Raw genomic sequence first — 23,440 nt, 5'->3', positions numbered from 1 at the left:
CAAAGATCATTTCAATGTAAAAAATCAAAATAACGAAATTCGCCAATTAAATAATGTAACGTCATAAATCGTTAAATTGTACATTGTTGATATACACTTATAATTTTAATATTCTTAACTCCTTAAATTATTAATAAGGATACTTATATAAATAATGTTCATCTCGTTACTCAGCATCTCTTTTAAACACAAGCGTCTGCTTCCATAAAGGAGAAACATCAAAAAATTCAAAAAAATTGTGAAAACTAATTTTTATATATCATTATTGTTAATATATATTACACTTACCTTTTTTATTAAAAAAAAAAAAAAAAAAAAAATTAACCAAATGTGGTCCCAGCCAAAGGGATGATAATTATAAATAAACATAGTTGTTTGTTTATTACCGTTTGTTAAACAAAACTTATTTTTAACATCACAGGTAGCAGGGTATGTTAAGTGCTTGTCTGACAGGTACTTATTAGTTTCATATCTATCAAGCCCGAATTTAATGACTATAGTCTACGTGATTATTATCAGGTAGTTAATAAAAAGAGCCTGTGCAATATTGTACATATTATAATTCTTACACGTGCTTTGTTTTTTATTCACTTTTATAAATTATTTTACAACTAGAAGTATCAAAATTCAGCTTTAAGGGGTGGAAAAGGGCAATGGGGTGGTTTTTCAAAATCTCATGTAGACAGTGATCTTCATCTTGTTTTAAAGGTAGAGTGTGCAAAATATCATCAATCTCGGAATAAAACTATAGATATGTATAAAATGCAAATCCATGACACACGTCATTATATAAATAGAAAATAAGGCAAAGATTTCAATCAGACTCAAACAGAAAATACTTTTAATGGAAGAAGAATTTTTGGAAAATCATAATTTCTTAATTTTTATTGCACTTAAGAATCATCGAAAACAAATATTCTCTGAAAACTGTGTTGATTTGATTTTAACGTAATATTTTTTATGAGTTATTAGGTTTGACCCTGATAACATCAAACATTCCAATTTTATCTTCTTATAACTTATTTTTCGTCCGATTATGTCTCTACGTTTTAGGTAAATTACTCCTAAAATTTGAATTCAAAGTGTCTATCAGTTTATCTATCTATTTAAAAAAAATCGGTTTAAAAAAATTTCAAAAATTTGGGCTCGTCCGGGATTTGAACCCGGGACCTCTCGCACCCAAAGCGAGAATCATACCCCTAGACCAACGAGCCAGCTGACGTAAAAGCCGTGTGCATACATCGTATGGCCGATAGCGGATTCGCTAATGATACCCGTAACTGTATAATGATGACACCGCATTCTTGTAAAGTGAAAGGTGTGCTGTGTGCTACTGGCGATGGTCGCGGAGTTATTGGTATGGTATGTTTGTGAAACGTGTTCAAAGCGAATGACGTCACGTTCAACCGCTTTACATTTATGTTTTAATGTATTGAATATGTATTAATAAAATCTATTCAAAACTGCCTTTCATTGTCCATCGGAAAAAAAATTATGAACTAAATTTTAAAAAATTGAAAGAACAACAATCTATAAATCTATTTATATAAAGAATAATGTCGGGCGGGCAGACACCGGGCTCCGGAAGGGGCGTTTATTTGATTTTTATACAAATCTATAGTTTTATTCCGAGATTTTGAACACCTGATCTCCTAAACCAGAGGAGGATCACTGTCTGTTTTCAAAAAACTCTCTGTAAATTCAGGGAAACGCCGGGGACTTCAGCTATTATGAGTATAAATGACACTAATATTGAGAGTTTAAAAAATAGACCTTTTAAACAATAAAATTTTCAAATTTAGCCCGTTCCATGATAACTCAACACACCTAATATAAATTATGATATAAAATTATGAAAAAGTGATATAAATTCAATGAAAGCCATGAAAAATAACTAATATGTAAACCTAACCGACGTTATCTATTTAACCTAGTTTTTGTTTCATCACTTTTCATGACTTTATATCACTTTTTAAAGGTGTGTTGATTTGTCATTTTGAAGAGTTACCCTGTCACCAATTAATTCCTATTCTCTTATTTTTTACACGTAAATCGATATTCCAGAATCCGTTAGCTCATGATGAAATTAACTTAACGAACCGAAAACCAGCAAGCTAGAAAGCTGCGCAATTTTCACCATATCAGAGAGCTCACCATTCGAGAGTTTTAGTCGGAAATTGCAATAATGATCACTTTGAAATAAAGTTACTTATTTTCAAAGAACGCTTGTTTTTATATATAATTTATTTTTCAAAGAAAGTTTTCTTCTCATTATCTAGATTTAACCTGTCTCAAATCACTTTGACCTTACTTTGTTTGATACGTACATATCTACAGATATATTCATTAATTCAGCGATATTTTAAAACTATTTTTTATCAGTAGGTTAGCGTAATCAGCACACCACGTATTTTCCGCCACGGTATCGGCGATGACGTAGGCGGAACTGTGAATGTTTTGTGTATTTGTTATTGATTCACCAAGCCAATATGTATGGCTCGTTGGTCTAGGGGTATGATTCTCGCTTTGGGTGCGAGAGGTCCCGGGTTCAAATCCCGGACGAGCCCAAATATTTTTTGAATAAATTATATTTGATGTTTTTTTTTATTAATTCGTTGGTTAATTGTGGCTATCACCGTTCCTTGTTGGGTAAAAAATACGTACATCTTATGTTTAATCGATTCAAGAAATGAGAATTTAAAATGTACCTAGATTTTAAATAAAAATAAGATAAACACATATATCGGATATTTTAACTGACTGAAAAATGCTCAAATGACTTATCAGTTATCAGCATATTTATCCCAAATTAACACATTATCCACATATCTTCAGTGACTAATTTTTTTCAGGTAAGTACATACTATTGTAAAAATATATCTCTGATTAATTCAATTACTTCGTTCTCTTCGCGGTGGGTGTTAAGATAGCCGATAGCTCAATAGTTTAGAAGGCTGAAGAATAAAAAAGTAGTATCCAACACGGCCACCATATTGAACCGGAAACGGAACGTAAAAAACAAATTTACAGACAGATGAAATGCCAAACGGTCGAATTAAAAACGGACTTCGCTACGCACCGTCAATTAAGCCAACTGCCCAAGATCATCCAACACTTATCCAAAACAGGTATAATTGATACATACTCGAATAACCAGTTATTGATAAATAAACGTGGTCAATAGATGAAATAATATATTATATCAATAGGACATCTAAGCTCAGCATTTTATGTTCATTTGCAAAATACAATGTATAGTTAATAACATTCCATTGATAACGATAAAATACCGTACCTACCCTGGTGTATTTGGATTAAAACTATTTATTTTTTTTGAAACAATAAAGTAGCATATTTTAAAATATTATATGATAATATGGACCTCATTCGGTGCTTTACTGAGATGAAATATAATAAAATACAATAACAAAGGCGGTAACGAAAAAAAAACATCGGAAAATATTGTGAGGTACTGTTGTATACAATGATGTATTGTAATTGTTTTGTGTATTACATATTGTTATATTCTGCTACTTTATAATTTTATTGTAATACTCTTTAATCTTTTAATTTTGTATCTTAATTTTTTTATGTTTTCCTCACTTTTTATATCGAGTGAAAGAATGTTGAATGATTGTATTACCTGGTATTTGGGTCTTTGTCCAAAACTTGTGTTATACCGTCGGGGTTTTTATGTTGTTTTTTTGTACAGCTTGTCTAACTAGTCATTTAATGATAGTTTTTGTTTGTTGACATTTGTTTTTTTGGTAAAAAATGTAATAATTATCGTATCAAAGGATTTGAAAATTTGGTCAGTGTCATTCATCCTAGGTTTTTTTAAGTATCACATTTTATTTGGTTTTCTGTGCGATAACTCAAAAATACGTTCATGTATGCAAATATTGTTCATAAAAAATATAACATAGGTACACTCGATTCTGAGCATTTTTTTCAAACATGTTGTATAATGTTCCACAAACTATTGTGTTTTTATGATACAAAACAGACTTGTTGTGACCTTGTTGCTGAATAACATCATTATTGTTTGTGATTTAAAACCACTTTGAGGTGACTCCTGAAACTAAACATTCACCTATTATCTCATCATTAGATTATGGGAGGCAGGACACGAAGCAGACGCCTCTACCATTAGACCGCCCGTACTACAAGGCCGAACTGCGAGGAAATCAAGCAGATAATCAAATTATTGTCACTATTCACGCGTGTTTTCAAGCTTTTACGCCAGAACACAGTAAAGGGCAAATGCAGTGGTGTACCCACGATCTCTAGACCGGGGGCAAACCTTACTTGGACTGTAACTTTTCACATAAACGAAGTTTCTAAGGTATTTATGTTTTGGAGACATCTGATGATGTCCCCGATTAACCTCCTTATCTGGAATGCTGGGTATTAATAATTTTTCCAACAGACGGAAAGCTATTTTGTTGATGATGGCCTGAAAACTCTTGAAAAATGACCTAGCAAAACCGTTTATTGTAGAACAGGGGGGGTCAGCATTTATCGGGGTTACCTCAGCACGGGTAAAGCACCAGTGAGGGTCGTATTATTATATAAATTTTGTTTAATTTCTTTTCAAATATGTACAGTTATTGCATCAAGCAAAAAATATAATCTACCATTATTGGATCGTGCTCTTAAATGAAATTACGCTAAATTTTCCACTTGAATATTAATACATTCAAAATGCTAACAATTCAATCGACTAAACATATCAGGTAAATTTGTTATTTGAATGGAATACTGTAAGTATACAATTAATTATTTTAAACACACGGAGAAAACTTTCTGAGATGAAATATTGCTAATTTATTAAAAATCTGGTAAAATTATTCGTATTCCTGTTAGAAACTATCAGTAAAACACGAATATTTTGGAATAAATAAAAAAGAAAAAAAATCTAATACTGTCGCATTTCATCATTGTATTTATCAGGAAAAGCGTAACTGTATGAAAACGTATTCCGATATATTCTAAATGTACTAATATTTTATTAGGAAATGGTTTGGATTTTAATAAATCCTAGCAATTCCCCGAGCAAATATATACAGTTTGCGAATTAAAATAATATTGGTGGTATTTTTTTTTGTTTGTACCTACACTAAGAATGCTTTCAAACGCATATGACTGAAGAAATAGAGCTCGTCGTATCTTAAAGGTTTTCCCTACGCAATGGATTAATTCTATTTCATAAGAGGAAAACTTTATCGCAAACGGAAACGTTAGGAGTCAATTATCATGAAAATATAAAAATCTAACCTAAAGATGAACGCACCCAATCAAACAATGAAGAGATTTGATGATGCTTACCAAAAATCATGGTTAATCCCCGGGCAACTTCGCTGGCCGCCAAGGTAAGTGTAACGCCATTGGACTGTGTTAAGGCCTGGTTAACGTATTTGAAAAACTTGTAATCGGTTGTAACATCAAAGATAACATTTTAATCAAATCTTTAAAACGGATTACTCTTTTTTACGTCGTAGTTTTTTTTCACAATCACAATCTGAAACATACTATAATTATTAGACAATATTTCTCAAACGAAAAATGTGAATCAGAAAAAGGTTTGGTTGCATTTTTTTAGTGCGCCCAGAATTTCCGGGACTTTGCTCTACCACCGAGCTACTTCGACCATATCAACTACGGTCATAATTAACCGTATCATTCTTCCACTACGAACTACCAAACCTATCTTCATTTTCTTAGTACAAATTTTCGGCTGATATCTTTGTATGTACGCGAATGCAAGTTTCTACCCGTTTTGAATTGCAATCTAAATAGTGTCTTGATATTATTAAAAACTCTCAAACGAAAAATGTGAAATAGAATTACGTACAACAAACATAATACAAGAGCGTGCAACGAAATTAGGCTTCCAAAAAAGGACAAAGTCAATAAATAAAATAAAATACATTAGCTCCACACACAGGAGGCTCTGAGGAAGATAGATAATTTTCTCATGTCTATGTCATCTTTGGGGATGCTGTGTCGAGAGTTTTTTTTTAAGGAAAAGAAGGAGAGAAAGTCTCAGAAGGAAAAATGTATAAGGGGGGTAGGAAAATGGGGGTCAGTGCGTCCTGGAGTGACGGAATGAATTGACGGAATGAATTGACGGAATGAATTGACGGAATGAATTGACAGAATGAATTGACGGAATGAATTGAAGGATGAAATAACGGAATGAATTGACGGAATGAATTGACGGATGAAATGACGGAATGAATTGACGGAATGAATTGACGGAATGATTGACGGAATGAATTGACGGAATGAATTGACGGAATGAATTGACGGAATGAATTGACGGAATGAATTGACGGAATTTATTGACGGATGAAATGACGGAATGAATTGACGGATGAAATGACGGAATGAATTGACGGAATGAATTGACGGAATGATTGACGGAATGAATTGACGGAATGAATTGACGGAATGAATTGACGGAATGAATTGACGGAATGAATTGACGGAATTTATTGACGGATGAAATGACGGAATGAATTGACGGAATGAATTGACGGAATGAATTGACGGAATGAATTGACGGATGAAATAACGGAATGAATTGACGGAATGAATTGACGGAATGAATTGACGGAATGAATTGACGGATGAAATGACGGAATGAATTGACGGAATTAATTGACGGAATGAATTGACGGAATGAATTGACGGAATGAATTGACGGAATGAATTGACGGAATTTATTGACGGATGAAATGACGGAATGAATTGACGGAATGAATTGACGGAATGAATTGTCGGAATGAATTGACGAATGAATTGACGGAATTAATTGACAGAATGAATTGACGGAATGAATTGACGGTATGAATTGACGGATGAAATGACGGAATGAATTGACGGATGAAATGACGGAATGAATGGACGGATGAAATGACGGAATGAATTTACGGATGAAATGACGGAATGAATCCTTCCAACTGCGGTGCAAGGCGATGGGTTGGGAGAGTCTAGTTGAAGAGATAAAATGATCTCTCTCAACTAGTCTCTCCAAATCCGGCCCGCCACACAGTAGGCCTAGACACATGGCACCCCATGAACCCGCGCACCCCTGCTAAGTCACAAAACGCAGTGAACCATTTAATGGTTCTCGGGGCGACAGTACTCATACCAGACTTGAAATTAGGAATTACTGTTCAAAGGAATACGATATTATAATGCGCTGCCGTAAACCATAAAGTTTTCACCAATTGATAGATTCAAGCTAGATTGTATCAGCCATATTAATATAAAGAAATTGCAATAAATAATTTAAAAAAAAATAATGTATGCAATTAATAACAAATGTTAACATCGATGCACAAATGGAAAAAAAAATAAAAATTCGGTTGTATGTTATTGTTAATATAATCTTCAATGATTAATAGTAAAATTTGAAGTTTTACTGAATAAGTTATTCTAGCATAAAAATATTGAATAAAAGTTTTTTTGGTTTGCTTTTATGAACTTATTAATTAATATGAGAGTGGATATTTTAAAAGCTAAAACTGATTCAGAGTTTTACCAAAGTAACTCTGTCAGTGTTTTTAACAAAAAATACTGTTACTGTTTACTGTAATACGTTGTAATGTTTTTACGGTACAGTAATAATACAACCCATCATAAGCTAAATAAATTTAAATACAAAATATGTCGGACCAAACTGCTGAGGAATATTGCTTTCAAAATCTAGGCATTTCATGTTCAATACAAAATGAAAATCGATTTTAGATTCAATCAGAACCTTCTATCAATGTGAAATGGATTCCGGTTTATGAAAAGTTTTGAATAGATATAAAACTTTGCATCGGAACAAAGTAATGCATTTTCCATTATTGTATGCTTACACGGTGTCTGGAAACTAGTGTTAAAAGCGGGAAATATTGTCATTTTTTTGATTTAAACTTTTTTCGTCAAGTAAATAAAGTATGAATTTGAAATGTTTTAGTTCTATTTTGAAAAAAAAAATGGTCGCTAGAGGATTAAAGTCAGCTGCTGAATGTATTTTAAAATGCGTCTCCAAAAATAAGCTTTTTTGGGTTCTCTTGTTTTGCAGATTCATCAGTTTTTACTACGAATTTCTACTACTACATCGTGTATAATTCAGTTTAATAAATCACGTTCCACTTCAATTATCATTTTAGAAATTTAATAATTTATATGACTGCTAAAGCTGATAATATGAATGTTGTTGAGACTACAGTGAATTTTATACATTTCAGGTAAAACCAATAATTAGTGAGAGCACTGAAATACCTGAAAATGTTACTAACCTTTTCATTAGGTAGATACTTGAATTTTGCGCTGAAAATGGAGTGTAATTGGTTACTTCCACACGAGTTATTTTCAGCAGAAATTTAAATTTAAAAGCTCGTGTTCTATTAAACAAAAGTTCAATGCTTCTATGTGTTATTCTGTTTATTATTATATAAATCTACCGACCTCCGTGCGTGTCACACGTGATATCAATACTACATATTAATTAATGTACTATCAATCGGGTTCTTATTATACAAGTTCAATTTTAATCTAGTATGTAGTACAGCAATTGTGCGTGGTCTCAGAACAATAACACATGAAATAATAATATCAGTGCTAATATTTTAATAATACACCGAAGTGACCGTGTTTTCATTATCTACCCACTAACAATATTAACAAAATGTCAATCGAGCAGCTGAACGAAAAATTTACTATTACAATGAGCGATTTCGAAAAGAGACTGAACACGGCATTAAATAAACCCGGCAACTCGCAAACTGACTTTAAAAAGATCCATGATGATTTTGCGGCCTTCAAGGTTAAGATTACTGCTGATTTGTGCGCCCTTCAGGAGGATGTGACCAGACTGGAGCTTCGTGTGGATGCAATTGACGCAGCTTCCAGGAACCATGTTCTTCTCCTGCACGGTGTTAAAGAATCACCATCTGAAGACACCCGCTCCCTGATGAGCAATGTTTTGACCGGTCTAGGATGCCCCGACGACGCCATCAAGGGCATCGAGTGCGCCAAGAGACTGGGTCGTGCCTTGCCCAATAAGAGCAGGCCCATCCTGCTTCAGTTCCTGCGCCAGTCCGATCGTCGATCCGTGTGGGAAAGAAAAAAGGGTCTGAAAAACTCTGCTCTCCTCTTAACAGAGTCGCTCACTCCCATACGGCAGAAGTTATTCTCCAAGGTCCGTTCGGTCTTTACACCATTCAAATGCTGGACCAGTGATGGAACCATCGTCGTTCTCCTTCCGGATGGCAGCAAGCGCGCCATCAACTCCCAAAAGCAGCTGGATATCGTGACCGCCCTCTTGACGAGGGCCAAGGCTCTTAACCCAGCAGCTCCTCCAGTTAACAAGTCCACCGGCGCCGTGCCCGATTCCGATTCCATTGCTGGTTCTGTTAATGATGACTCCAGACCGATCGGTCTGCGTTCCAGAACCAATAAACATAAATAATAATCTCTTCAAACTTAGCATAAATACCTTGTGGCATCATTATCGGTATTTTTAAAAGTAGGTTACTAAAAATAATAATAAAAAGTGATTTGTTTTTGATAATATAAATAATAATCTCTAAAACTACGTTATTAAAAACATATTTTGCTCGAATGGTGAATAGTTTGAATTATCAACAAGTACGTAGGTACATATATAATATACTTAACTTACATTATCGCATTATAACTTATCCTACATATTATAACTTTATTATTAATCTGCCCACAAACCATAATAACAAACATCTTATGAATACCTATGTAGTACCCGCTCGCCATACAATTAAGTAATTATTATTATTCAATTCAGCCTGCTAAAATATTATACACATTTAGAAACGCCCGTATTATAATACTCGTGCAGGCAAATTATCGCAATACCGCGCATCTTACAGTTGTCGATACCTACTTACAATTAGGCTACTGGCAGCGTGTGTACTTCACGACATTTATTTACAATTTCGACGATATTGTGTGCCTTTATCTCATTGTATACCTATATCTCATGTACCTATGCTCAAAATGCAGTGATACTATTATTACTGTTTATTATTCATGTTTATCTTATGTTTTCCATGTATATCATGTTATTAATACTATAACATTGTATATCTCTCATGTACATATTTATCTACAATGCTACTAAAAGATATTGTCTATATTTCAAGAATGCCTACTAACAATAATCCTGATACTATTGATACGGTCTCTACATTATTTTATTCGTATATTTACAAGCTATAATCAAGCTGTTCATATTATTTCCTGTATTTATAAACATATTTTAAGATCATTCACACGATCTGCATTTTTCTTTTAATTTTAACTTACCGTTGTATATCATGTTAATAATACTATAACGTTGTATATCTTTCATGTACATATCTATCTATAATGCTACTAATAGACATTGTCTATATTTCAAGAATGCCTACTAACAATAATCCTGATACCGTCGATACGGTCTCTACTTTATTTTATTCGTATACTTACAAGCTATAAGCAAGCTGTTCATATTATTTCCTCTATTTATAACCATATTTTAAGATCATTCGCACGATCTGCATTTTTCTTTTAATTTTAACTTACCATTGAATAATGTTATTATTTTTATTTTTATTTTTATCTCTATTTTTATGTTTATTTTTATTTTTATTCTTATTCTTATTTTTATTTCCTATTTCGTTTATACCTAGTTATCTTATAAATTTTGCTAAAATAGTCTGTTCTGTTTTCAATATTAATTTTTGTATATTTACAATAAGGAATGTATATACTACCCAATATAGAAGATACACTCCTACACTCTCCTTACCCATCTTTATCTCGCTATCCCCCCTCCTCCTGTACTTGATGCTCACTTTTGTACATTATTCTATCAATTTAATATCGTACATGTCATTCATAATACACTACTCTTCAGTTATACTCATATATTATAACCAAATTATACCCAACTATTACTCAACTAAATTAAAATGTTAAATATTATATACCAGAACTGTAGAGGACTACGTACTAAAACTGAGATTTTTCACAATAATATTCTTTTGAATGACGATTGCTTCATTTTCGGTATATCTGAGTCTTGGCTTATTGATTCTATTTTAGATCCGGAACTGGCACCAACTGAATTTTACAGTATTTTTAGACGGGATAGGACAAATAACATTACAATTAATAGCATTAATACCCAATCAGATTCTCGTCGAGGCGGTGGAGTCATGATCATAACTCATAACAATCTTAACGCATACCCTCGCGAAGACTTGGTCTGTAATGCTGAATGCATTTGGGTAACTATTCCCCCGTCTAACTATACTTCAAAACGTACCATTCATGTTTCTTGTCTATACTTACCACAGGGACATGGATATGAAAATGCTCTCAGTTCATTCCTTTGTTTGCTTGCTAACGTCAAAGATCAAAACCCAGATGATATTATTTTCGTAATTGGAGACTTTAATATGCCCACCATAACATGGAAACCACAAGATAAAAATTCACACTTAACACCTGAAAATTTAAATTCAATTACTTCCTTACTTACTGACACAATCCATTACTCTGAACTGAACCAATACAATTCCATCAAAAATGCCAATAAACGTATACTAGATTTAGTTATCTGTAATGAGGAATGCCTTGTATCTCAAGCATACAACCCTCTTGTCAAAGAGGATTTACACCATCCATCGCTCAAAATCATACTACAATTAGACACACTTCCAACTATCAATGCTCCACCAAAAGAAATTTGTCGGTATGATAAAGCTGATTATGATTTAATAAACCAACACCTGTCTAAAACAGACTGGTCTTTTACTCACGATAATGCTGACGTTGACGAAGCAATTTATACTTTTTATGACATTTTAAATAATACCATTAACCAGTTTGTCCCCAAACGTTTCATCAAAAAGAAAAAATTTCCCAACTGGTACTCACCTCTCCTAATCAAAATCATAAATGAGAAACAAAGACTACACAAAAAATGGAAATCAAATAATAATCCAGTTGATTACATAGAGTTCTCTATCAAACGAATACAACAAAAACACTTACAGAAACATTGTTACACCCAATATATAAATTCAGTTGAGTCTAGTATTCCAACTAACAATAAAAGTCTCTGGAATTATGCTAAGAACAAAAATAGGACAAATGGCATACCACAAATCATGAACCTAAAAGACGAGTCAGGCACCGGTGCTCATCAAGTGTGCCAACTGTTCTGTAAACACTTCCAATCTACTTACGTAAGCGATGAGGGCACGGATGATCCCAGTAATATAGATAATTCTACCTGCGTTAATAATGATAACCCGATCGGGGACGTACAAATAAGCAACTCATTGGTCAATAAATACTTGAATGAATTGGATGTTACAAAGGGTGCGGGTAGTGATGGTATCTCGCCATTTTTTATCTCAAAATGTGCCAAAAATCTTGCATTTCCTTTAACTAACTTATTTAACATGTCTTTAAAAAAAGGAATATTTCCTACAAAATTCAAAGAAGCCATTATAATCCCCATCCATAAAACTGGTTCAAAAAGTAACATTGCAAACTATCGCCCAATCTCAATACTCACAGTATTTAGTAAACTCTTTGAGCGTATTGTGTACGATCAAATTTATATAACTATTGTCCGCAGCATACAAAATCAACAACATGGTTTTTTACAAAAAAGGTCAGTAATAACAAACTTAGTCAACTTTACTGAATACTTAACAAGCAATATGGATAATGGACACCAAGTAGATGTTATCTACACAGATTACTCGAAAGCTTTCGATAAAGTTAACCACTCTATCCTCATTAAAAAATTACACCAATTAGGAATCCATGGCGACTTACTTAGATGGCTAACTTCATATCTGCAGAAAAGACTACAGTGCGTATCAGTTGAGGGAACTAAGTCTAGTTTCTTAACTGTGCCCTCTGGCGTACCGCAGGGTTCCCATCTGGGACCATTACTGTTTAATGTATATATATTTGATATTTATAAATGTTTTTTACATGCTAACTACCTTGCATATGCAGATGACAAAAAAATATACTTAGTAATCAAATCTATCAATGACTGCATAAAACTTCAAGAAGACCTAAATCGTCTTTTTGCATACTGTAAATTAAACAAATTAATCATAAACATTTCTAAGTGCAACAAATTATCTTTTACGCGCAACAAAAATAAAATTTATTTTAATTATAACTTTCATGATACACATATCAATGAAATAGAATCAATCCGTGACCTTGGGGTAGTACTGGATGTAAAACTAAATTTTATCAAACACATTAACGAAGTAATCAACAAAGCCAATAAAATGTTGGGATTTATAATTCGTATATCTAAACCTTTTCGCAATATTAAAACCATGTATTCCCTTTACACCACGTATATCCGCCCCCACTTAGAATACTGCACACTAATTTGGGCACCGTTCTACCAATGCCATATTGACAGAATCGAAAGTGTGCAAAACAAATTTTTTAAGCACATAAATTATAAATTTAAATTACTCTTTGCAAATAACACCGAATCCTTAAAATTTCACAACTTTACTCCACTTCAAACACGTAGATTAATATCTGATCAAATATTTTTATACAAAATTCTGAATAACGGCCTGGACTCTCCTGAACTCGTAAATTATTTAAGAATTCACATACCTACAAAGCCAACCAGACAAAACCATTTTTTTCATTTGCCCGCGTGCAGAACCAACCTTAGAAAAAATTCTCCAATCCCCCGTATATGCGCGCAATATAACACGCAATTTAATAATATCGATATTCTTAATAATACTCTTGTGAAATACCGAAACGAAGTCAAGCGCACGACCACAAATATTAATTAAATTAATGCACAGTTATAGATAAGGTACAACATGAGCGTCTCCTGTCCCCATCCCATCTTCCTCTGCCTCTTGCCCTTTCCTATTCCTTCTTCCTTCTAATATATTTAAATGATTTTTATTTTTTTTGTTAATTTCATTTTCATTTTCAGTTAATGGTTATAACCAATTAAAATCTTGTATTATATCACATTAACCAACATTAGCATAAGAAACTATTTTGGCTTACCTCATATGTAACCTCTTGTATAACTAATCCTGTAAAAAAATGCTGTTTGTTTCTTACAATAAATAAATAAATAAATAAATAAATAAATTATAACTTCTGATAAATCTATAGATAAACAGATCATATAATGCAGTTGCACATCATAATTAAATTAAATTAGTTAGTTATGTTCGATAAAAAAATATACCCGCAGACCAGCGTCTGCCAAACGTCTTTACTTTACAGAACACTGGTAAACGGACTTTGTTTCGCGGCATACCAAATAAAAATGCCTTAATAACGAAAATGTACTTTGTTAATATGAATAAATAAAATCATATTGTAGGTGTCATTTTTTAATATTTTATTAACATATCTGTACACAGTTGGAAATAATTTTATGAGTGAGAAGTATGCAATAAATTAGGAATTTTGTCAAAACTTGTTTGTGTTAAAACTAATCAAAATTTATCTCACAAAATTTCGTCGGCATACGATACTTATTGGTAGGACACAACGTTACTAAAACAGAGTCGAACTAACCAACTCTAGCGTTGTATCGGCACAACGCGCCACAAAGCAAGTGTGAGTGCTCAATCACACTCACTCACAATTACCACTCTGCGTATATATACCAGACAAAATGTATCCGTTGTCGTCGACCATTATATAAGAACGTGAGTAGCATTGATTTGAATATGTTCACATATGTTGAATTTATTTAAAAGTTAAGAAATTTTAAATGTGTGCGAATGTGTAACTGATGTGTAACTGGCGTTGCACGACTTTTCTCTACATTCTATAAATTTAATATGCATTTATTATTTATACAGAAATAAAAAAACCGGGAGAAATTTTCTAAATAATGATGAAGACCCTATCAGAATATGTTGCTTAGTTTAGAAGAAATAAGCGCACAAACAGACAGATTTTATTTTATACTATTTAGAAATTAACAGTTTTGAGGCTTCATCTTTAGAGGAAAAACCGAAACTTCTGAGACTTATCGCGGCACACAGTTTGGCAGACACTGCATTAGACCGATGAATTTACAACAATATTGTTACAGATGGTTCTGTAACAATATTGTCTTTATGTATTTTTAACAGAGTTTGAAAAATAATTTTACGTTCTTTGAAGAGTTTACAAAACCGAAACGGTTCAGGAAATATTTAAAAGTAACAAACAACATTTGAAAGTTATTTGTTGGTTTTAAAAGCAGAAAAAGAAAAACAGACTGCAAGAAGTCCTTTAAAATTTCTAAAAAGTTTCGCTTTCCATAACTTTGTTATGTATGGTATATTATGTTTTCTTTTCAGCTTGAGAAAACAGCCGCATTCCATAGAACATTGGGATTTTTTCCAGGAAAATTTGTAAAGCTTTTTGCAATGTTGGAAGTCAACATTTAATAATACTCGCTGTCAGAATTGAAAGGTAAATTTGAGCAGGGCCGAACTGGTTTAAAGGTGTCAAACTGTAGCAGCTCGCCCGTGTAATGGCAATATGCTGTATCTCCAAAAATCTAGATTTGAGATAAAAATAAGTTTAAACTTTTCTGGACATTTTGTTATATTCCTCGTAAAAAAGTAATAATTTCAAATTTGGTGATTGATTATTTATTTAAAATGTACAAATATATATATAGAATATTATATTATTTTTAAAATGTGAAACCGCACAGTCCGCACGAGTCCCAACTGCTCCCAACCGCCTGATGCCAGTGAGACTATGGCATCCCTATTGGGTACGTTGTGAGGCAGAATGTAGTGGGGAGGGGAAAAAGATAACACATTACAAGATATTTTGAATACGATATTTTTAATCTAATCCTCTCGTAGTTTATAAACCGGTTCATCCCTGTTGGTGAAGCATAAAATGCAGGCATCCTATAGGCAGTAAAAAACAATGGTAGACGTATTGCGGGGTTTTAAAATATGCCTTCATATATGAACACACACAATTGCATGTATTTTAAAAGGTTTCATTTCGTCGTTTCAGTTTTAAATATATTTTTAATGTCGGTGAAAGACCTGTCTTTTTGGAGAAATAAAATATATTTATGGTAAATAAGTCAGAATTAAGTGCCAAAGTTTGAAAGGTTTCGCGAAAATGTCATATAAACTTGACATCCTATTTATAATTATAACAATCCAGGTTCAACCATTGATATGAAACGAACTAGACTTGACAAGACTAGACCCGAACTCGCCCCAAGTAAATAAAACATTGTTCTGATGGCATTTCTCTTGGAATCATAATTTTTCTAACCATGGTTTTTTATCCATTTTTTAATGTTTGATTTCTTCATAAAATAATTATTTTGGAAGAAGCTGACATTCAAAAAGAGCATAAATTCACTGGATTCCAATTTCAAATAATATAATTTTTTATAATTCTGTTAAAATATTATATTATAGGTAGGTACTATTCTTCACACAAATAGTTTCAAATTTGTGAATTTAATTCAAAACAAATTTAAGTTCATTATGTGATGTTAAGACCTGGCTGACATCGTACCTGGCCAACCGTTTACAAGCCGTAAAAGTAGGAAAAAACCAATCAAATTATGCAACCCTTTCATCTGGAGTACCCCAAGGGTCCGTTCTGGGCCCACTACTCTTCATCCTCTTCACAAATGATGTCGCTAAAATAATAGAATCATTCGGCCTTCTATCTCACTGCTACGCTGATGACCAGCAAGTTTATTTTTACTGCTTACCAGAAGAAATAAACAGTCTAAAAATTCGTATAACTGAGTGTATAGAAGCAATTACTCGCTGGATGACCTCAAATAGATTGAAACTGAATCCCACAAAGACTGAGTTTCTGTGGACTGCTACAAGCAGACGTCAGCATAACATTGAAAACTCCCCAATAACCATTTCCGGAAGTGACATCACTCCAAAAACGTGCATCAAATTACTGGGTGTCAATCTGGATGCTAATTTTTCCCTTAAAACTCAGGTGAACAGAACTGTAAGCACGGGGTTCTTTCAATTAAGGCAAATTAAAGCAGTGCGGAGAAACCTGCCAACAGAGGCGACTAAATTGCTAGTCAATTCCTATGTTGTTTCACGTCTAGATTATTGCAACGGAATATATGCAAGTCTCCCTAAATGTCAAATCAACAAATTACAATCCGTTTTCAACGCCGCGGCAAGGCTCATCACCGGAGTATCTAAATACTCCCACATTTCAGAGCATCTCAAAAATCTGCACTGGCTCAAATGTCCTGAAAGAATCCAGTTCAAGGTATGCTGGATGGTATTTAAGTCACTTAACGGAATGGCTCCGGCTTATTTATCAGAATTGTGTATTCCAGAAGATTCCAACTCCCGACAGTCAACCCTTAGGTCAGCAACGTCATCAGCTATCGGAAGGTTGAAGGAACCAAAGCGCACACCAGATACTAAGTTCGGTGAGCGTGCTTTTGCCGTGTCAGGACCTAAAGCCTGGAATGGACTGCCACATGATTTGAGAATGATCGCAGACTCGACAGAATTTAGGTCTAAACTTAAAACGCACCTTTTCAGACAGTCGTATCCATAATTTCAGAAACCTTCACTTTCACAGTTGACGGCAATTTAAATTTAAATTAACAAAATGTAAAAAATACTAAAAATAAAATAAAATAAATAAAAATAATAATTAAAAATAAATAAATAAAAATGATAACAACTAACAATTTGTAGGCTTTTAAGACAGTTAAAATACATTTAAATTAAAATAAAAAACTATAGCAGACTTAAGATCATGCGACTACCAGTGTTTTTTGATGTAGTGTCCTCTGCGTGCAGTTCTATCTTTTATAAGCATAAACTTTTTAATATAAGTGTGTTTGTTGGAAGTGACTTGCCAGGTAAGTATGTTTTGGTATCATTTCTAAATAACAAATGTAGATCCTAGGAAATAAATTGTACAGCGCCCTTGAGGTGATTTTTCACAAAAACGGCGCTCTACAAATTATCCAATTATTATTATTATATTATTATTATTAACAGGACTAATTTCACGCAGGAATAAATCACATCACAGACAACCGAAGTTGGAATGTTTGACTAGCGCAGATCCGTTAAAAATCACTGAATATTATTATTCCAATTTTGAAAACAGATAATTATCGTATTACATTATTGATAAGTACCTAATTCATCACTTGTTTTTTATACAAGCAGTTCCAATTTTGAAAAGGACACTTAAATTCAATGCAAAATTGAGATCGTTAAACGTGAAAAATTTCACTCAGGCATAACGCCCATCGCATATAACCGAAATCAGTACGTTTAATAATTTGAATAAACAAAAACAAAAAAAAACTTCAAAATCGGTAGATAAGTATCAATAATCGTTAAATTATTACCAAATGCAAGAAATTACCTGCAATACCAATCTTGTGTATTTTATTACAACGGCGTCGACCTTTTATACCGATTAAACTCCCCTTAAATAATTCTCAAGATGAAATTTAATGACACCATAAATGTGATAAAACCCTTAAAACAAAAGCCGTCAAATCCTTTCCCTTGAATTATCTTCATCTTATTTACATACAAAATGACTACGAGTTTTGAAACATTTTTAACCGGAACCCTTTATTGACTATTGTTGGCTTCATTTAATGTTGACGTCATTTTTTGAGAAGATTAAAAATATATTAATGGACAAATTTCGTCCTCCATTTAATGTCTTATAATTCCAATTGTAAATTAATTTTGAAGAAGATTTGAAAATTATATTTCTATTACTCTCAATGTTAACGACAGGTTACCTTTTGGAAATCCAAGTGTCTTCGTGTTAAATCCTTCTATTTTCGTGCTGTCTAGGGACCTTATCCTGCTGGGGAATAAAGACAGTGTTTGACAACTTGTTCGGTAGTCTGCACTGGAACGCATACACATCGCCGATTCTTTAACATGTGCCTCATACGGACGCAGCGGATGTGGGAGGACTTTATCCTAATGATGGCGGACCAAAGTTTACGAGGCAGTGAGATGCTGTGGATCGTGCACGAGATTGGCATTTCTCACATCGGCCGATTGCCACTCAAGTTTGCACCTATCCAGAATGGTTTTCGGGACTTCAAGAGGCATGCAGGATGAGAAACGGCATCATTATGCAAAGGAGTTGCGTTAAATATGACACGACCGGATAAGAGAAATGGCTGCGGTGCCCTTTTCATACAAAACTTAATTTTGGATCTGAAGCCAAAATTATCAACCAAACAGACTTTTTTTAAAATTACAAGATGTAGCACATATCTGGCACGAACTTGACCTATTTTGTTTTAAATAATAAAATATGGCCGTTAAATATTCGATTTTTCACGATTTTATTTGCAACTTTGGTAATTTTTTGTGAGTTAAATACAATTATATAAATTAAATTTTTGAAAAAAAGCATTTAGATCTGCTGAAATTTAAATATTAAAAACAACCGATTTACGTTTGAACACAAATTTGCCGTAACTCCTTAAATTAATATTTCGACTCAAAAACACACTTAACGATATTTTTAACGTATATTTTATTATTGATTTCCAAATTTGCCTCTAAAATCACGAAAAAAAGAATGGTCTGCATTTTTATAATTTAAAACACAAATAAGTAAAAGCGCTCACTTTAGATATTAACGGGTAGAGGCATTAAAGTTGGGTATTTTGACCTCGAATTTTCCAATAAGAGGTGTTATTTTGAATAGCCGGCTATTTCGGTAGATGTTACTTTTGAAGCTGTCCTTTTTTAACATTTGACAAGTAAAAACTACGCCATTGATAAAAATGGAACAATACATGCTTCAACAACGCATTGAAATTATTAAAATTCACTTGAGTGAATCAAATTCAAATCATCTTGAGTGATGAGGCCCATTTCCACCTCGGTGGCTTCGTCAACAAGCAAAATTGTCGCATCTGGGGCTCGGAAAACCCAAGAGTTATTGTTGAAAAGCCTCTCTTTCCTCAACGTGTGACTTTTAGGTGCGGTTTATGATCGGCGGAGTCATTGGACCTAACTTTTTCGAAAATGAGGCTGGAGCAACAGTTACGGTGAATGGATCGGTATCGAAAGATGATCAATGTTTTTTTATGGCCGAAATTGGATGGTATTGATCTGAACAACGTTGGTTTTCAACAAAACGGCGCTATGTGTCACACAAACAAAGAAATCATTGATCTTTTACGATTGAATATCAAAATAACACCTCTTATTGGATAATCCTGTATTATGTTTAATATGAAGAGGGCCACAGAAATATAATTATTGTGAATTTGATTAAAATATTTTCTTGCTTATGTGTATGTTGCGATGAATATTTTCAATTTTTATTACAAATAATTATTATTTAAAGAATGACAGACGGCCTCCGTGTTCAAGGGGTAAGGCTCTTTACCAGCAATCCGGATTCAAATCCCGGCGGGCGCAACTAAACTTGATTTGATTAGCTTGTATTATTTCACAATTTATTGAATTAAAATAATATGAAGTATATTTGCGGAACTTTCCTGAGAAGAAGATACTCTCAGTATCCCTCTGGTGTAAGACCATTATACAGAATTGAAACGTCTCCTTCCCATACCCCAATTGATGATGCCATAGTCTCACTGGCTTCACGTGGTTCAGAGCACTTTGGAATCTTGTGCGGTATTCACATAAAACATAAAAAAATAATGATAATAATTCCTCATTTGAAAAGAAACTGTTTGAAACGGGAATAATATTGTTAAGACGTAATATTTTAGTCCGACACCGTCTAAGGATGAACCAATTCCTCATCTGCTAGATTTACATACTCGAGCCATATTCAAATAACAGCTTTCCTAACGTGATCCGATTCTGGGCTTATAATATTTAATACTATCGTTTTACAACACTGTGTAGTGGAAAGCCTTCCAAACATGTCACTTCATCTAAGCAGCTTACTGTGTACTATTCGGTAGATAATATCATGATTTAAATTTAAGAAATCAACACTTAGTTTTATCCACACAAAACTATGTTCAATTAATTTAAATTTTTAATTAAAATGGTGCCACAAAATAAGTTTGCTGTGTTTGAAGAATTGTATCATTACCTGGCACCACACACATTCAATAACTTCCTAACACAAACAAAAATTTATACTTCCCTTAATCAGTGGTGGGGGACCTTTTCGCCGTTGGGGGCCATTTGGATGTTTGCAGTTTCACCCGCGGGCCGCACTTGGGTTTTTGTGGTTGATTTATGTCGGAATCTTGGATATATTATTACATATAACTTAATTTTACCAAGAAACGATTTGATCTTGTTTTTATATAAAATACGTGACCTTACGTCAAGTTCACAAATGAGTGGAAGTTCAAAAACTATAAATTTATAACTGCACTCGGAACGCGAGAATTGTTTCCACTGAGTTGCTTCTACATATGAATCCACAAATCGAATTTAAAGTTACGTTCAAAACACAAGACTGGTTTAAACTTAAGATTATTTCTGCACAAGAGTCCACGAGCTTTCATAATCGTTGGAAAAAGCGAATAGTTTTTCTCGGGATTTTGCAGACTAGGGTGTGAAAAAAGAATTTTATAACTGCACTTCAAACACGAGAATGGTTTCTTTCAAAACCACGACTTTAATTTTATCGTTACATTCTGAACACAAAACTGGTTTTTATTTAATATTGAATTATTTTTCAAGTACCGAACTTTATTTAAAACTACACTCAGAATACAAAAATATTTTCCTCTGCTTTTTACATTACATAGTCTGCAAATAAAATTACAAAAAAAGATGCACTTTAAGCACGATAATGGTTTCCTTCTTAGAAGCATTTGCAAATGAATTGGTCCACAAGTGTACTTTCATTTGTAAGCGAGTCCCCAGTTTAATAAGCATTACATTAATATTTTCTTATTTGTAAAATAATTTTAAAAAAATAATTTAATTTCAAAGGATGTTGGATCGCATATTTTTTGTATCTAAATTGCTTTCTAGTGACGTGGGTGCATACGCAAGTGCCTGTCAGCTATGTTATACCTTTCTCTGGGTTTCGTTGTAATGTCTTAACTAAAACATCGTGAAATAAAACAGTTCCTGCTTTCTGAAAGCTGCAGGTTTCTCACCCCTGCCCCAAATTGAGAAATTAAGTGTCTATGGAATTGAACTCTGAACATAACAATAAAGTTGTCCTTAAATTATGTTAAAGTGTTGCTATATTGGTGTTTCAAAATAATCAAGCAATATATCGTTTTAAAAAGAAGTGGTAAATGAATGTATTCAAATAATTGGTTTTTCGTTGTCTTGAGTAAACAAGGTGCAATATATCTTTAAAATTTACATTAAAAGTTTTGACAAAAAAAAAACCACAGAAAAACATTAAAATAGACAGGTGATCTGAGATAAACGCACATAAAACTTGATTTTTGCCGTGAATAGTGAAATAAATAAAGTAACTCAAGATGGATCCTAAAAGTTTTATTGATAAAGCCACAGATGCAGTTCTAATTCTACAAAATTGCATTAATGACAGTTCGACAAAACTAAACAAAGAACAAATTAATAAATTAACCCCGAAAACAATTACAATTTTGGGGTTAATAAGCGAAATGGCAGCAAAAATGGCCGATATTTCTGGAGAAAATAGAATACTTAAGGAAATTACTGGTAACAATAAGCAATACCAAAATTTGGGGAAAAAAATTATTATCACTCCGAAAGAAGAGCAGACCACGGAGAAAACCGAAGAGGATATTAAAAAACAAATTGATCCAATTGAAACAGGAGTGATGGGAATAAAAAATGCAAAGGATGGTAAAATAATTGTTACATGTAGAAATAGTCAGCATATTGAAAAACTACAGGAAGACATAAAAATAAAGTTCTGTGAAAAATATACAACGAAGATCCCGGATAAAAGATTCCCATCAATAAAAGTCGTTGGAGTAACACATAAAATGGATGAAAAAGAAATCGTTCAGAACATAAAAATTCAGAACGAGTTTCCAGAAGAACCACAAAAAATGGAAGTAACTGTAATAAAAAACAAGAAATTAAAAACAGGAGAAGAATATATAATATATTTGGAAGTAGATACACAAACACATGGAATAATGTTGCAAATGCAAAAAATAAATATTGGATGGGAAAGGGTCAGAGTATTTGATGCATTTGACATTAAGCGCTGCTATAAATGCTACGGGTTCAACCATAAAGGGAGCGAATGTAAAAAAGACTCCTTTGTATGCCCTAAATGTACAGGTGGTCATAAAAGTGAAGAATGCAAGGCTATTAGAGGAACAGAAAAGTGTAATAATTGTATTAATACTAAAAACAAGTTGAAGATAAACCTAGACTCAAATCATCCAGCGTGGAGCTTCGAATGTCCA

The 23,440-nt window shown here is 33.1% G+C and overlaps 1 protein-coding gene and 2 non-coding genes across 3 annotated transcripts in view; 1 reads left to right on the top strand and 2 right to left on the bottom strand.

Annotated features, from left to right (window-relative positions):
* Positions 1-23,440, bottom strand: part of LOC149422150 (allatotropins-like) — a 208,432-nt gene that overhangs the window by 63,346 nt on the left and 121,646 nt on the right. The window lies entirely within an intron of this gene.
* TRNAP-UGG (transfer RNA proline (anticodon UGG)) lies at positions 1,143-1,214 on the bottom strand. The gene has a single exon. It is a non-coding gene; the product is annotated as a tRNA-Pro (tRNA).
* Positions 2,496-2,567, top strand: TRNAP-UGG (transfer RNA proline (anticodon UGG)). Its single transcript has one exon. It is a non-coding gene; the product is annotated as a tRNA-Pro (tRNA).

Source organism: Hesperophylax consimilis, chromosome 7 (assembly GCF_061612785.1).
Source record: "Hesperophylax consimilis isolate HC1 chromosome 7, BYU_Hcon_1.0, whole genome shotgun sequence".
In the NCBI taxonomy this organism is placed as follows: Eukaryota; Metazoa; Arthropoda; class Insecta; order Trichoptera; family Limnephilidae; genus Hesperophylax; species Hesperophylax consimilis.
Note: the sequence above shows the minus strand (reverse complement) of the source record. Positions and strands in the feature narration are given on the sequence as shown.